The sequence below is a fragment of the Ambystoma mexicanum genome, chromosome 10 (assembly GCF_040938575.1).
Source record: "Ambystoma mexicanum isolate Mex_15411 chromosome 10, UKY_AmexF1_1, whole genome shotgun sequence".
Taxonomy (NCBI): domain Eukaryota; kingdom Metazoa; phylum Chordata; class Amphibia; order Caudata; family Ambystomatidae; genus Ambystoma; species Ambystoma mexicanum.
Window position 1 is genome coordinate 593,513,092 of NC_090932.1, and position 16,670 is coordinate 593,529,761.

At 50.2% G+C, this 16,670-nt stretch overlaps 1 protein-coding gene across 7 annotated transcripts in view; it reads left to right on the forward strand.

Annotated features, from left to right (window-relative positions):
- Nucleotides 1-16,670, forward strand: part of ACSL3 (acyl-CoA synthetase long chain family member 3) — a 3,215,977-nt gene that overhangs the window by 161,412 nt on the left and 3,037,895 nt on the right. For 4 of the 7 annotated variants that reach the window (XR_011276042.1, XM_069618146.1, XM_069618148.1 and 1 more), the window contains exon 1: nt 6,057-6,712. The exons of 2 other annotated variants lie outside the window; for them this stretch is intronic. The gene's annotated coding sequence lies outside the window, so the exon portion shown is untranslated. Of the gene's footprint in view, nt 1-6,056; nt 6,713-16,670 lie in introns of those variants that run through there. One more of the 7 variants, XM_069618149.1, reaches the window with a different exon arrangement.

Here is a 16,670-nt window from a genome sequence, read left to right on the forward strand (position 1 = left end):
GTGTTTCACTGACCTCTGCAACTGTATTCACTCTCTCCTCTGCTTCTCTGCCCTTTTCGCTGTCTATTCTGTTCTCTCCTCCTCTCCCTTCTCCCTCTCTTCTCCTGCCCTCCCTTACTTTTCTATGCACTTACTCTATCCGAATTATCCCTGTGACCTAGTATGATAGCAGCAATGTTTGTGTCCTCCCTTCCTCCCATACTTGTTTTCCCCCTTGCCCCCAGCACTATCTGAAATGTCGTCAGGCCTAGTATGATGATCCTCTCCCTCCTTTCTCCTCCCTCTCCCTCACCTCTTGTAAAATTCTGGCTGTACCAGAAATGTCATCAGGCCTAGCACGGTAGTCGCCAGTCTGTCTCCCATTCCTTCATATCTGTGTCCTAGCTCTTGCACTATCTGAACTGGCGCCAAGCTGAGTACGATAGTTTTTTTTTAAAACTTTTATTTATTCAGCTTGGCAGCACACGTACAGGTGAGCAACACACAGGGCACGCACAATCAAAGCACAGTAGGCATTACAGATGTATAGAGTGAGTACAAAAATCAGTTTATACACATGGGGGATACATACAAGGTGGATGCAGGGCTAAGTGGAAGACAATTCAGGAACTAGACGGGGAGAAGCGAGAGGAGAGGGCTGGGGATGCAGGGTCCGAATCGGCAATGGAGCGAGACATAAATTAGCAAAACTTTAACCAAATATCTCTAGGTCTGGAATGGGCGGGCTGTTGTACCTCGGTGTCGGAAGCCCATGTGACCGCTCTGAGCCACTGTGCATGAGTAGGAGTGGTAGGCTGGAGCTAGCAGAGTAGGATAGAACGGACTGCAAGTAGCATACAGAGGCCAGCCAGTTTCCTGGAATCCCGGTGGAGCTCTGGGAAGTCATGGAAAAGACACCTCATTGGGGATGGGGTGATGGGGTGTTCGAGGATAGCTGACATGGTAGAGCATACTGCGCTCCAGAATTGAGTGAGGCGGGGACAGGACCACATCATGTGGATATAACCAGTGTCGTCGCAACCGCATCTGGGGCACCTCGGGGAGAAGTTGTTCAAGATACGGTGCAGCCTGGTCTGGGTGTAATAGTACCTGTGGAGTAGCTTGAATTGGATCAGTTTGAATCGGGAGTTGAAGGAAACCCCATGGATGCGTGCGCACATATGGGCCCACCGTTCATCGGTCATTTCCAGACCGAGGTCAACCTCCCAAGTATGTTTTAATTTGGAGAGTACGGGGGGCGATCCGGTGTGCACCAGGGTATACAGCCTGGATATTTTGCCCCTCATGGGGGAGGATGAGGATAGTTCAGTAATTGCAGACTCATCAGGTGGCAGTGCCGGAAAGCTCGGGTATTTGTGTTTAAGGATTTTCCAGAGGGATGAGTATTGAAGCCAAACAGAAGGTCTCCGCCTCAGGGACAGCGGGAGTTCAGGCCACTCTATGAAATTACCCTGTTCAAAAATGTCCCGGAGTAGTTCATATCCCGCCTCATTAAGGGTACGAGTCAACGCTTGGAAGAACCCGCCACCAGGCCACTGCTGAACATTGGCAAATCTGTACAAGAGTTGGGACAGTACTACCATCTTCAGTATCCCTATTCTTCCCGTTAATGAGATTGGAAGTTTGTTCCAGCCCAGTATCTTTACCGTGAGGTTTGCGAGGTATTTTTGGTAATTCTCTTCAAAGACCTGTTCAGCATGACGTGACACTACTATGCCTAGATAATTAAAGACAGATTGGGCCCGTGTGAATCCCAGGGTATCGGGAGGGGGGAGTGTACTGGCAGTGAGCGGAAACAGGGTGGATTTAGAACAATTCAATTTGAGCCCAGAGATTCGACTAAAGAGGACAATATCTTCCAGAATTGGGGCCAAATTAGTGTCAGGGGAACGGATGAAGAGGAGGGCGTCATCTGCATAGAGGGAAACTATATACGAGGAACCAGCGGTACGCAGGTCTCTGTGTGCATGACATTGGCAAAGCATGTCCGCGAATGGCTCTATCGCCACAGCGAAGATTAAAGGGGAGAAGGGACAGCCCTGCCTCATACCCCTAGCTATTTGAAAGAAGGGGAGCAACAGTCTTCAGTGCGAACTCTGGCTACAGGGTTGGAGTAGAGCAACCTGACCCAGGAGAAGAAGGTGGGGCCGAATTTACATTTGTCAAGCATCCGCCAAAGATACTTCCACGAGACCGAGTCAAAAGCCTTTTGCATGTCAAGTGTCACAGCTACGGCGTGGACATCTGGGCTCACCCTGCTTGTAATGTTGAAAAGGCGCCTCAGGTTCAAGGAGGTGGAGCGTCCCGGAATGAATCCCGCTTGGTCAGGGTGAATGATGTGTGGCATTTAGGGCGCAAGTCGTAAGGCAAGTAATTTGGCATAGATCTTGACGTCACAATTGATAAGTGAAAGTGGACGTAGGAACCACATTGAGTGGGGGGGTTTACCAGGTTTTAGTAGGACGGTTATGATGGCTTCACGGAGCTAGGGGGGAAACTGACCTACTTCTACCGACTCCTCATAAAGGGCAATTAAGCGAGGGAGTAGGAGCGATTTGAAGTGTTTGTAAAACTCAACGGGGATACCGTCTCATCCTGGAGATTTACCTGAAGAGAGCGAATCTATTGCCTCCGAGAACTCCTCAGGGGTGAAAAGATTCTCGAGGGAGCCGATGGTTCCGGGGGAAAGGATCAAGGGGGGGGAGATTATCCCGGTAGGCGTCATTTTCTGATGTCGTGGCGTCGTCAGCTTGGGCAAATAGGGATTCATAGAATGAAAGGAATTTGGAATTGATACCTTGGGGTGAAGTGGCCAGGGTTCCTTCAGGTCTTTCTATTCTGGGGATGGGTGGAGCGCCAAACTCTCGGCGGAGAAGTCTAGCCAGGAGACGGCTTGGGCACTCACCCTTGCCGTATTTCCTCACGAGTCCTGGGCTGTCCAAAAACCTCAGTTCACGGTCCGCAAGTGAGCGGAAGGTATCCAGCTCCGTACCGATTGACGCAAGGATTTCAGGGGTTTGGTGTGGCATGCATTGGACTTCCAGTGCGGACAGTGCAGCCTCGCTTCCGGCAATTTCCCTTCAAATGGTTTTGAGGATGCCGTTTTCCTTGGAAAGGGCAATGCCTCTGATATAGGCTTTGAAGGACTCCCAGAGGGTAGCCTGCGAGGACACCGTGTTGGTGTTAATCTCGAAGAACTCCTCGATTGCCGACTCCATCTCAGAGCTGAAGACCGGGTCGAGGAGGGAGTGTGGTTTCATTCTCCGGTGTCTGGTTCGGCCGCGGTCTGGGCCCCAACACAGAGTGACGGTCACCGGAGAATGGTCTGAGAGTGTTCTGGGTAGGATCGTTAAGCCAGATATATTCCTTTGAGTATATCGGACACTAGCCATCTGTCAATCCGGGAATAGGAGTTGTGTACCGAGGAATAAAAAGAGTAGGAGCGTGAGTCGGGGTAGAGGAGCCTCCATGCGTCCACCAAGGCCAGGCGGGGGAGAGAAGAGTGTAGTGTAAGCAGCTCTGGAAAGTTGACGGGATCTGGACCCGGATCTGTCAAGGTCTACATTGAATATTGTGTTAAAATCACCTCCCCAGAGGATTGGTAACAACAGGAATCTATCGAGGAGAGCCGTGAGGTGTAAATAGAACTCGGGATCGTCAATGTTGGGACCGTAAATGTTTAACAGGATCACCTCCTTATTTTGCAGGATACCATGGAGTAAAACATATCTGCCCTCGGGATCATTCAGCGTGGCTATGGGGTTGAACCCGAGTCTCCTGTGAATTAGGGTCATAACCCCACGGCTCTGGGTAGAGTAGGTAGTATAATACCTTTTGAGGGCCACATGTTTTAGCGGACCTTTCACAATACTCAGTGCATGCATGTGTCTCCTGCAGGAACAGGACTTTGGCCCCATGGCGTTCGGCCTAGAGCTGTAGTAGCCTCATTTTCTTGTAGTTCCCCAGACCCCGCACTTTCCAGCTCATGAACGTCAAGGTGTCTTCACTCAACAACCCTGGGGTAGTCATTGGAGGTTATGGCTGAATGGAACCGTGCCCCCATGGTCGGTGCACAGTGTAGTTAGATCTGCAATTCCAACGGGTCCATGGTGCCCTATACTCTCCATTCTCTGCGGATAACAAGTCTTTTTTAACATAGAACCCCTTTCCCCCCACCCACATCCCTCCCCCAAACAGAGGAATGATAACCCCGTAACCAAACAACCAAATCCAAACCAATGGCATCAACGCCTGGGGGGCCTGTGAACTGGCCTGGCGGCGATGCTTCGAACCGGGGGGCAATATTAGGATAAACATGGTGCCCAGTGATGATATCAGGCCCCTTCCGGGGTGGGCATAATAATGAAACAGTTTATACAAGATTGGGATAAATAGTTTCTCAATCAACTGGATCAAGACGATATATGGGCTCAACAACACAGATCGAAGGGATGTTATGATAATTGAGGGGTGCTGAGAAGGGGGGAACCGTCCCGGACAGCGCCTGGTAATGGGTCTGGAGGCCCAACACGGAGCCGAGCGGCCAAGCAACAGATTGTTGATTGCACTCCGCCGGAACCAGGGAGAGGTCCCAGCAGTACACAACCAGCCAAAGGGCATTTCATTGACTAGTGGGGCCGCCAACTGAGAGGTGACTGTGCCAAACATCAACATGCCAAACATTGTAACAATGGTGGAGAAATGCCGTTAAGGGGAGTCCGGTTTGAGAGGCAATCGCCATTTCGTCCAAAGGGCTCCCCCGGGATCTCAGGGGCAATCTAATAGTTGTAATAGCATGGCCTCCACATAGTCTTCCATGGATTCCCGTATGCCATCCTCTGGTACACCAATAATGCAGAGGTTGTTGCGCCTCGAGCGGGATTCGAAGTCCTCGTTTTTCTTCTCGACCTCGGTGACTCGGGTAGAGTGTGTAGAGACCGCAGCACGTAGAGAACTCAAGTCGTCTTCAGTGGAGCTCACTCGTGTCTCGATTTCGGCAACTCGACCGTCTGTCCTTTCCATATGCGCCTTGATAGAGGATATAGTGCCGTTCATGTCGTCCAGCTTGCTGTAAAGTGTGGTGAACCCCTCCCGGATGTATTCCATCATTTTTTGGGAATCGGGCGGTTCTGACGTTGACGAATTAGATGGTTTCTGGCCCGATGCCTCCACCACCAGACCCACCTGGGCCTTTGTGAACATGTTCATCGAGGATTGTTTCTTACCAGTTCCCTTTGTCATGGTGGCAACAAGAAGTGGCCTTAAGGCCCAGGAGGGGCCCGGGGCTGGACGGGGGAGAGGACAGACCACAGCGGGAGGTCAATCGGGCTGTCCGAGGCGTTATGGACGTACAGAAGGCCTCAGAATTGGAATAGGATGCAGTGCCGTAGGTTGAGGGAGTTCTGGTCGCCGAAGACCCACAGATCAAGGACCGGAGGTGGCTACCTCAGTCAACAGGGGCGTGTGGAGACACGTAGTCAGTGGGATGATCCTGGGTGCGGCCCGGGAGGTAGGCACCAATGTGCTGTAGTAAAGATGGGAGAAAGAGAGGTCCTGGGCACCAATGCAATTCAATGTATTGAGGGTATGCTCCCCGTGCCAAGAGACGGGGCGGATAAGGCACCCAGTGCAGTGGACGTGGGCCCCTGAAGGGCAGCCGGGGCACTCAGAGCCCAGAGTTGGCAGTGCAGGTAATACGGGGGGCCACAGGTCACAGCACTCACAGGTGGGGCTAAGGATCCAGTTGACAAGTGTCAGGATGACGGGTGACAACGCAGGGCATCCCGGATCTCACTTATTAGGGTCTATGGGCCCGGCGGATCAGCCAGTGAATGGAGGGACTGAAATCATTGGGTGTAGCGACACAGTGAAGATCTTCCGCTAGTGCTGCACATCAGATGACGGGAGCCATGGCTGGGGGGAGGCCACTCCGGAAGCGAGCATTAGGTATGGCGCGCTGGCACCCAGGGAGTGTGAGGAAGGGGGGGGGGACCCAGCGCCTAAGGAGATCCATTCTCCCAGCAATGTCCACAGGCCACGTTGAGGGCCGGGGCCCCGTAAAGTCAGGTAGGTTGATGTGCAGCAGAGACAAGGGTGTGCGGCTGTGAGTGCCGGTATGTAAGGGCCCAGACGTTGTTCGCACCCTCAGGGGGAGAGGCGGCAGAAGCCCGGACCGGCTCCGCTACAGGGCGAGTGAGGAAATGGCCGGGGAGCACTGTGGAACTCACCGCGGCCGCCTTGAGTGGAGATGTCCAGGTCCCTGGATGGGGCCTCCGAGGTGTCGGGAAGCAGCACGCCGCCCAGGAGAGCGGACCGCTCTGCTCACAGGCAAGGCTCCTGGGATCCAGCCAGGGGGCCGAGGCCACAGCGCGAGTCGCCGCAAGGCCGCGGCAGGCGGGGGAAGGCAGCGCCGCACCGCGCCCCTGACCCACGGCAGGCCCCGGAGCCGCGGTCCTCAGGCACGCCTCCCTGGAGCTGAGAAGCGGGTCGGAGCAGCGCCAGCTCCCGGCCCGACTCCAGGGAGCCGCAGCGTCGCAGCAGGGCCGATCTAGGGGGCGGCAATCGGACAGCACACACCCAAGGCTTCCAGCAACCAGAACCAGCGATCGGGTTCAGGTAAAAGCGGGCACCAGCACAGGATTATGAGAGGCGCCTCACGGAGCAGAGCAAAACATCAGGCAGCCATCTTTACCGAGCGCAACAGCGCCCCTGAGTACGATAGTTAATCTTACATTCTTGTTTTTCATGGCCTGTAAGAATGTCATTGTATTTTCCCTTGTTCCCTTCCCTGCCTTGAAGCGCTTTGACACATTGTGTATAGGCACTTCATAAATAAACTATCATATCATTGAGGAAAGGCATTATGTATGGTGCAGAAATACTCTTACCATCATTTTTTTAAAATGTCTTTTTATTGATGCGGTTCATCCTGCGGCTGACATAGGGATACGCTTCCATCTGTCTAATTTTCTCACTTTTTCGTTCATAATTATTTGAAAATAGTGAATTGCTGATTTTGATTATCCAGACGTCAAGATATTTTATCTGGTTTGCTGACCGTTCCTATGCATTTTTCTCAGGCATAGGTACTGTAGCATTGGTGAGCAGGAACTTTTTGGATTTAGATTGATTCATTCTAAAGCCAGAGTACTAGTCATAATTGACCACCTACTGAAGTACAGGGTTCAAATTGACATGGTTCTCTGATATACAACAGGATATCGTCAGCTTATGAGTTATCTCAGGCACCCAAGTATTTAGCATATCTCTATTGGAATGCTTCAACCTAATTAGGTCTGCCAGCGGTTGCATTACTAGTGCAAAAAGCAGTGGTGACTAGGGGCAGCCTTACCTTGTGCCTCTGGTAAGGTAGGATGTAGATAGTTGCTAGTTTGTGTGCACCCTAGCACTAGGTATATGTGAGAGTGAAGCTGTGGCGGCCGCTCGAAATTCCGTATGGAACGAGGAAGTGGCCAGGCAGGAGGGGGTTAACCTGGCGGTCCAGCCAGAGACACAGCTGTTGGCATTTGAATGGGGAAAAGAGCATAAACCACCGATAGCCAGCCATCCAGAGCCAGTATTAAGGGCAGACCCAAACCACAGGCGGACTACATGTCCCAGAACCCCACACGAGACACAGCATCAGGGAGGGGGGAAAAGATCAGAGGGGAAAACGGAGGCACGTTGTAGCTCGGGACAGAATACAAGAGAAGGGGAGGGAAAACCAATTGCAGGTGTGGGAGAACCGTTGCTGGGACGGGCTGGGGTTAATTGGAGGGGATGGGAGGAGCGGAGCAGGGGTTAAAAGCCAAGCAAAAATCCTTAGAAGCTGTCTCTTCTTGCAGGAACCTGAGCGTGGTTAATGAGGCAGCGCCTGAATGGAGTGAGACCAGTGAGGCATATCGATGGGTTTATTAGCCAGAAGTGGAACGGACACTGGACAACTCCCTATCCCACGAGAGCACCCAGACCCCAAGCTGGCAAGGAAGGACGGCGGACTGAGGGAAGGCAATCCTACGCGCGAGGACGGGCACCGGAGTGTTTCTTTCCAGTTAGTGTGAGAGTTTATCACGGCAGGCAGCTGGCTTTAAGGAGCAAAAGCCCACAGCAGCCTCAATCTTTATTTTGGACATTTTAGAGGGATACGCGGTGCAGGTGAAGAATCTGCAGAAATAACAGGGCACTGTGTGAACAATTAAGGTTGGCAGAGAAACTCCAAGACTGATGACCGCTTTATGTTGTTTTATGAAGTGCCAAGAGTGAATGGTATAATAAAAGTTAAGTGAACCAATATCACAGTCTCCCACCAACTACTTTACAGTATAGTGTAAAATAATTGAATGCATGAGATAAAAAGGGGCCCAAAGGCAATCACCATGTCGAAACTTTCTGTGCAGCCAATCAATGACACTGCTACTGCATGGTCTGAGGGATTAATCTGCGCCATTATATAAAATGGTCTGCAAGCGTTGAAAGCTGTGGAGCTTGGGTCATCGATATTAAGGCTGTAAGTATTTATTGCAGGTGTTCTCTATTGATGAGCTTTCAGTGCACTACCACGTAGCAGCCAAGCAGGTCTATTTATTTTATATCTTTTTTTCTTTAATATCGATCATTGCAAATTGCAAGGATCTATGTACGATAGGCACAACACCCCTAGACTGTGGCGTGTAGCACCTCCGGTTTCCCTATGCCATGGCAAATGAGCGATTCGCAATCGACATAGCGTGCATCTCCTGTAGGAATAGTATATTCTCTGTGTGTTTTTTTTGTTTATTTGTATAGCGCTCCTGACCCCGGGGTATATGTGCGCTTTAAACATCAAGTTACAGGCAAAGGTAGGGAACAATATTACAGTAGTGAGGCATATGTATAGTTGACAAAAAAAGCAGTTAGTGCATAGATAATAATAGGCAAACATAATAAAGGATACATTTGTACATTAGGTATGCATACATACATGGTTCCGGTTTATCGGTTATTCTGACCTATGACATTCCAGCACAATGTCACATCAAGTTGCGCCATTACATGTCTTGGGTATTCGTATCAAGGTGTGGTTGTAAGTATTGGATTGAATGATCCATTTAGTGTAGTAATTAGTACGATATTTGGTAGCCAAGCATTTTTAGCTTGTTCCCTGAAATCCCCCACCACCCTACCCACCCACACCACCAACCCAAACACAATGGTGCCCAATACAGGGCAGGGATATAGTTGTGAGTTGCGACATATAGGAGAAGCGACAGTTAATTGCAGAGCATGGGGCGTTGATCTGCCTCGATCAGTGGTACCTGTAGGCACACAGGTCTTGCGTTTGGGAAGAGGAATATGAGATTCAATAAAGTCAGTTGCCTAACCCGTAAGTGTGAGGAATAAGTCTTGCCTTTAAGCTGGAGTCGCAGTTTCACAGCAAAAGAGCAGCACGTAAGGGATAGCTCTGTTGTGTAGGAGTTTTTTTTTTTTGCCATTGAAAGTTTTCTGCTCTGCCAGCATAGCCGCTGAGAACTCTGGATAAATGTAAAGTCTGCAGAATTTGTATTGTAGCTCACTGTTCTCCCTAGCTATCTGGAGTATCTTATCATGGTATCTGTAGTTAAAGATCGGGCCACTATCAGTCTTGGCGGTGCACTGGCCTGCTGTTTGGATGCATTCCTTATGTGCTTTTTTCAATGTGAAATGTGGTGAAAGAGTTGGAGACCCCAACAGGTCCTGCAATAGTTTTTCAACTTCATTTTCCATCTGACCGATTGTGGCCCTTTCTGGGACACCACCAACGTGAATCTTACGGCGGGACCAGGATTCGAGGTGGTCACATTTCATCATCTTACATTTCGTTGTTGGGTAGTTTAGCAGAGCGTGTTTTCACATGAACAAGATGATCCTCTATCGTGCTGATCCTCCCCTCGGCTTCAGTGATAATGGCGGCATCTTTATCCAGCTCAGTGTGTAGCTTGTTAATGCTCTCTGTAATGTCCAGCTTGTTAGTTACCACGGCAAACCCGTTCTATGTGCAGACCAGAGGCGAGCATTATGCTCCAACTTCTATTTATTCCTGACTTCAGCAGTTTCAACAAAAAATCAAACACTTCAAACTTTCTCTTTTTAAAAAAACGAAATTTCCCTTTCAACCATGTCCCTTCTGTAGTCCATCTCAACTCCTGTCATGTGAGCTAGTCCTTCCTGTTCCTTTGTCCTGCCTCCCTCTTCTTTTCCGCTCTTCTGCAGAGAAGTGCCCTTTTCTCTTAGCTGAGAGCTCAAGGGTTGGCATTGGGTTTAAATGACTAAGAAGTTATGCCAAGTGTTTACAACAAGAGTTGCACAACACCATGAGACACGCTAGGAGGCTAGAAACACAGATCGCTAGAGCGCGACCAATATATCAGTAGGTGAAGTGCACACAAGGATAGAATGGAGGAGGCTGTACTATCAGCACGCTCAGGGACCCGCCGCCCCTCGGCAGAAGGCAGGAACATTGTAGAGGCGCAGCCTAGAGAGCGCGGCAGCCCCCACCATTGGGGAAGGGGGGGGGGGGGCGGAGGGGACGTGCATTCACAACGCAGTCACCGAGCCGCATTGGAGGAGAGGAGGCGCTCGGAATAGAAACAAACTGCCTATTGACAGTGACTAAGGAGTGCGGCATCCCCAACCCTTACAGGGGTGGAGCCGCATCCACAACGCCTGGCACCAGGTAACACATCACGCTTCAAAGCAACACCAAAACGTAGTACTGCAGAGCCCATATTAAAACTCCCTCAGAACAGGGAGAGGTCGTATATCTTTTTAAAGACCATCACGGTGCAAACCGATCACCAATTCAGCAGCAGAAGCTGCATTTCAGCCACTCGCAAGGCGAGAAAAGAGCTCTTGCAAACGGAGCTAGACAGGTGCAGGCAACGTGAGCAGACGTCACAGGGCAGCAGTGGACCTGCCCACAAACTGAACTCTGGTAAAGGCACAAGCACCCACACAGAAGCATGTCAGATTTTGAGTGGGGTGAAGAGGAGCAGGCAGAGGACCTGGCCCACAGTTTCAGAGAGGTGCTAGGGAACACCCTGGTGGAGGCAGTGGCCTAAGGGGGTGAGACCCTTACAAGAAAGACTAGCTACTATAGAGACCTTTCTAAACCAGAAACACGCAAGCACTAAAAGAGAGCACGTCCACAAAGGCCACCCTAGAGGGCCCACAGGGGTGTACGGAGACCTGGAATAGGAAGGCCTCTTTTGACTTCCCCCACCTCCCCTGGGTCACCCTTACGGGGCAGACAGAGGCCCCAGAGGCTACCTGTGCCTTCAATAAGCGTAGGGGCGCATTCATGCATAAGTCGGTGGTGCCAAGCCTGCACGACCCCAACCCAGGGGAAGACAATATGGGAAACGAAGGGCTGGATTCTGAAGAAAAATCGCCAATGAACCCCCGCTCTTCTCAAGAAGAGGACAGTACAGAAGAAGGTGATTTAGAACCCCCAAGAAAGAAAGAAATGAGAAAAGGGAAACACATAGATGATAGCGAAGAGATTTCAGATATGTTTGAACCCGAGAACATTAGAAACCCCAGATCTTGGGATTGGCAACCATCCCCACGAGTAGCCATGTACATGACTGAGACTGCGCAAGGCACTTGAAAAAGAAGCGAGGCAATGCATGAGAGCAGAATGCCCGAGACCAGAGCTTCGAGGAAAAGTAGCAGAGGCACCTGAGCTAGATCCCAAAAAGCTAGCTTTCGTGTCTAAGACATCCAGAGACCCCCAGTAAGGTATAGACAGATCCCGGAGAAGCAGTCAGGAGAAAGTCCTTGACCTTGCAGGGCCCCTGGCCAAAATCATGTACCTAGCAGGGCGGTCCCGAGACACAGGAGAAGTTGACCCAGAAATACTAGCAAACTGGGCACAGAGAGCAGTATGCTTACTAGGTAATACGAACTGCGCAATCTCCTCGGAGCAGAGGCGATGACATTTGTTTAGTTTAGTTTAATTATTTATAGAGCGCAGCCGAACCCTCAGGTAGCTGGGCGCATAATCATGTGGACAACATAGTTACATATCGTTGCGCGAAACAAAAAGGGTACATACATTCAATGTTACACAAAAGGGTACACTGAGAATAGAAAATACAATAGAGCATGAGGACCGGGTTACATGATGGTCCGTTTCAGGATATGGTAGTGTCGTACGGTAGAAATTGGTGGAGACAGGAATGTGCGTAAAGGAGTGACAGTGTGTTAGGTAGAGAGCCAGGATTTCACCATGGCTCTAAATGGCCAGAAGGAAGCTTCTGTTCTGATAGCGAGAGGGAGGGTATTCCAGCATTGAGCTGCAAGAACAGGGAAATTGGAGCCTCCTGCTCTTGTTAAAGATAGACTCCAAGCTAGGAGATCTAGCCTCATACGAGGCAGACAAGGGTCTCCTCTTCGGAGAGATTTTAAGGAAAGAGATGGGGAGATTTGTTGGAATATACACTTCCCTGGAGAAGGCCCAGGCATCCATTAGGAAGTTATTTCCAGGCAGAGTTTTTCACCGGGACCGGTCGCTATCAAGGCACAAGAAGACCTTAAACCAACTGAGCCCACTACTGGGAAAATAAACAGGATGCCTTCTTCCCCGAGATTCCTGAGAGGATGCCGAGGAAGGGGCCTGGGAAGAGGACAGAACTTTTCTGCAGGTGAGAGACACGACATATCCACCAGTGGGTGGGAGAACCCAGCAATGTTGGCAAAACTGGCATGTGCATTCCAGTGACGCCTGGGTGCTGCAGACAGCCAAAGGGCTACAGCTAGAATTTGTCCCAAGAGCCACACCAGAGCCAGATACCTCCCCCGATGCATATGACCCAGGCAGAGCGAGTAAGCCTGCACAGCGAACTTCAGTGCCTGGCCCAGAAGAGAGCTATCAAACCTTGCATAACGCCCCCAAGATTCTAAAGCAACATGTTCCTGGTCTTCAGGAAATAAAAAGTAAGACCAGTGATGAACCTAAAAGATCTGAACAGCTGGTTCACATACCCCCATTTCAAGATGGAATCCACCAGCTGCGGGATACACTAAGACAGGGCAACTGGCTAACAAGGATCGACCCAAAAGACGCGTATCTCACAATACTAGTACAGGGGCAATACTGATCCTTTCTAGCATACGCCTGGGTCGAGCGATACAGGCTATTTGCGACAATGCCTTTTGGCTTAGCATCAGCACCATGGGTTTTCAGGAAACTACTGATAGCGGCAGCGATCATAGAGAAAGGGAGCCATATGGTTATATACCTGGACGATATCCTGCTGCTAGCGGACAGCAAGGAAACTCTCCAATATCAGACCGGATGGGTGAAAGACTTCCTCTCGTCACTAGTGTACCAGGAGGAATCCGACACGACCCAGAGGAGAATAGACTTCCTCGGGTTCACGATAGACACCAAGACAGCAACGCTACAATTGCCAGCCAGGAAAGTGAGAGACCTCGAGAGAGATCATAGGATGCCTGCACAAGGGCGTAGTATCCCTCAGGACATTAGCCAGAATAGTAGGTCTATTAGCTGCATCTATTCCAAGGCCTCTACACTATTGGGCTCTCCAAAGGCGAAACATAAGGCACCTGCAGCAAGGGTTGAGATATCATCAGACAGTTCCCCTAGCTCTTGAGTCCAGAACAGAAGTGAAATGGTGGCTGCATAATATGGATGCCTGGAATGGGAAAGCCATATTCGGAGACAGGCCCGGCCAGGATTTCGGGCACTACTGCCTCCAATCAGGGACCTTAGTGACACTAGAGTATGTCCCAGGAATGCTCAACGTAATAGCGGACTGGAATTCCAGACACTTGTCGGATACGAGCAACTGGAAGCTAAATGTAGAAGTATTTCAGTAGATAGAGCAACTGTGGGGTCCTTTCCACACAGACCTATTCACATCCAGGTTGAACGCACAGAAAAGCAGCTACTTCAGTTGGAGATTAGATCTGACGGCAAGAGGAGCGGACGCTTTCCTCCAGGATTCGAGGGGGAACATACATTCTGGCTTTCCCCCATTCATAATGATGAGCACAGTACTAGTAAAAGCGTGCAGGGAAGAAGCGAGGCTGATTGTAGTAGCTCCGATATGGAAGTCACAGGTATGGTTTCCTAAGCTGATGGAATTACAAACGAACCACCTGAGAATACTACCAGCGGGAGACACCTGCTCACTGCCCCAGTTGGGTCATTTCATCCTCTGAGAGTGAAAGGGACTCTCCCATTAATGGTGTGCAAGATAGAGGAAGCGCTGGGCTCTCCCAGGCATTTCGAAGCAGGATGCACGACTCATTGCAGAATCATGGGCACCATCCACACGGCACAGCTACGATGCAGCTTGGGGTAAATGGTTGCGGTGGTGCAAGAGGAGACATTTTCATCCCGTTTCTTATCCTATAGTAGCGATTCTGAACTTCCTAGCAGAACTGCTACAGGACGGGAAAGCATTCAGAACTATAGGGGTGTACCGATCCGCCATTTCAGCAGGACACTTACCCATAGACGGTATTCCCGTAGGAGAGAACACGGCAGTGATAAGACTCATAAAGGAATTTCAGTTTAGAAACCCCCGAGACAAAATATGTGCACCTATGGGTTGTAACAGTGGAATTGAGACTTCTCGCTAGTTGGCCAGTAAACGGATATCTGTCTCTGAAACAGTTGTAAGGAAAATTAGCAGACATTCATGTAAAAAGGAAAACGTTCGGACCCGAGGGACTTACCTTTACAATTGTCAGGAGGACAAAGACAAATTCCTCATCAAATTCATACCCCTACTTGCATGAGCACCCTAAGTGGTGCCTAGCAGCATGTATAAGAGTACGAGAATAGAACAGCAGAGACACGAGCAGCAGGAACCATGCAGTTATTAATAGCGCATTGGAGACCATACAAAGCAGTTGCAACAGCCACCATCGCTAGATGGGTGTGCAAGGTAATGCAGCTAGCGGGAGTAGACCTGTCTAGGTTTGGGGCACATTCATTGAGAGGGGCAATGGCTTTGAAAGTACTAACGCATGGAGTGATACTGCAAAATATCCTGCAGGCGGCCGACTGGGCCAGCAATGGTATCTTTAGAACATTCAACTTTAAGCCTGTACAAGCAATGGCAGCGACAGTGATGGGAAGCTTTGAACAAGCATAATGCTTGCCTCCGGTCTTGACATAGAATGAAGATTACCCCTGCTAATAGCACAGGGAATCTTGATTCTATTAAAGACAAGAAGGCGGGCACTACTTTCCCACCCAAGATACACACTAGGGAAGCTATGTTACTAAGATGTATTAAATTACTTCCAGTTTGGAATAGGGCAGTATATTCTCCTCCCTAATGCATTCTTTGTATCTTGATGGGAGATGACCAGAAGAGCAATTGAGCAGAGATCACTACGGCGCAGCATTAGAGAGTCCCGCAGGAGCCGTCGATTAGAGGAAGGAGCGGAGCAGCCCAGAAGCAGGGGACAGAGCTCCAGTTTTTCCACGAGTTGAGAGTTCACTTACGAAGTTCAGAGCATTCAAAGAAGAGTCAGGAAAAAGAAACAGGAAGGACTAGGTCACATGACAGGAGATGAGATGGACTACAGAAGGGACATAGTGTGCATTTTTTTTGTTTTTCTTTGTTTTTGAAACTGCTGAAGTCAGAAATAAATAGAAGTTGAAGCATGATGCTTGCCTCCTTGTCTTTAATGGAATCAAGACTCCCTGTGCTATTAGCAGGGGTAATCTTCATTCTGCATACTTCATTCTGCATACTATGCAGGTTAAGCTAGACGTTTGGTCATTCTTGCTCGGGTTGCTGCACTTCGCTCACTCTATCGATGCCATCTTGTGGTTTAGCCCTAGGATCCACCTCGTAAAAGCATCCTTCCCTTTCATTTTGATGTTGCTGCTGCATTTAGTCAATGTATGACGGAAAGGCTAAGTGTGTAGGAGGTGAAGTGGTACAAAAGCACCTTTGCTGCAGGATCAATGAGGTGGCTGGTCGTCGGGGTGCCTGAGCTCAACATGAGGGGCTGAGGCCGCCACTACACCACAGCTGAATCTCGATGGTTCAGTTCAAACCCTCTCCCATTACCAGGATCGGCAGGCTAGGTGAGCAACCGGGTGTGCCGCCAGTAGGGTACGTGTGCCGAGCAGCCCCGCACTACGAGCTAGGGGGAGCAAGCCGTAGTTAGTCAGCCACTCCTCAGCTCAGTGGCCTAAGGCTTGGAAAGGATTTAGGTAGGCCCCAGTGTTCAAGGGGCACCAGCAATGCAGACGAGATGGGGGCCGGCTGCGGCATAGGAAGAATTGGGCAAGAGTTGGGCGCAGTGGTACCCCCCCGCTCCAGGACGCTATGCCACAGAGCCGGTAGGAGCCTCACTGTGGCTTATCCCCACTGCCATCCATACAGCACAGAAACTCCCGGCCTGCATGTCTAGGCCCGGGCACTGGTGGATGCCCACTTCAGACGTGCCTCACATTAGAAAGTGGCAACAGTGTTCTGCTGTTTTTTGTGGTCGAATGCTCAATTGGGCCAAGATTATTTGTTTTGCCAGGTTGTGGGCATGTTGGGGAAGAAGGCATTGAGTGGCAAGGAGCACGATCAGATCAGATCAGAGCCATCTTGTAGGCTGCTCAGAGCCGTCCCCCTCTGTACGATTTCCTTTTTAACCGCCTGCTAGATTTCCTC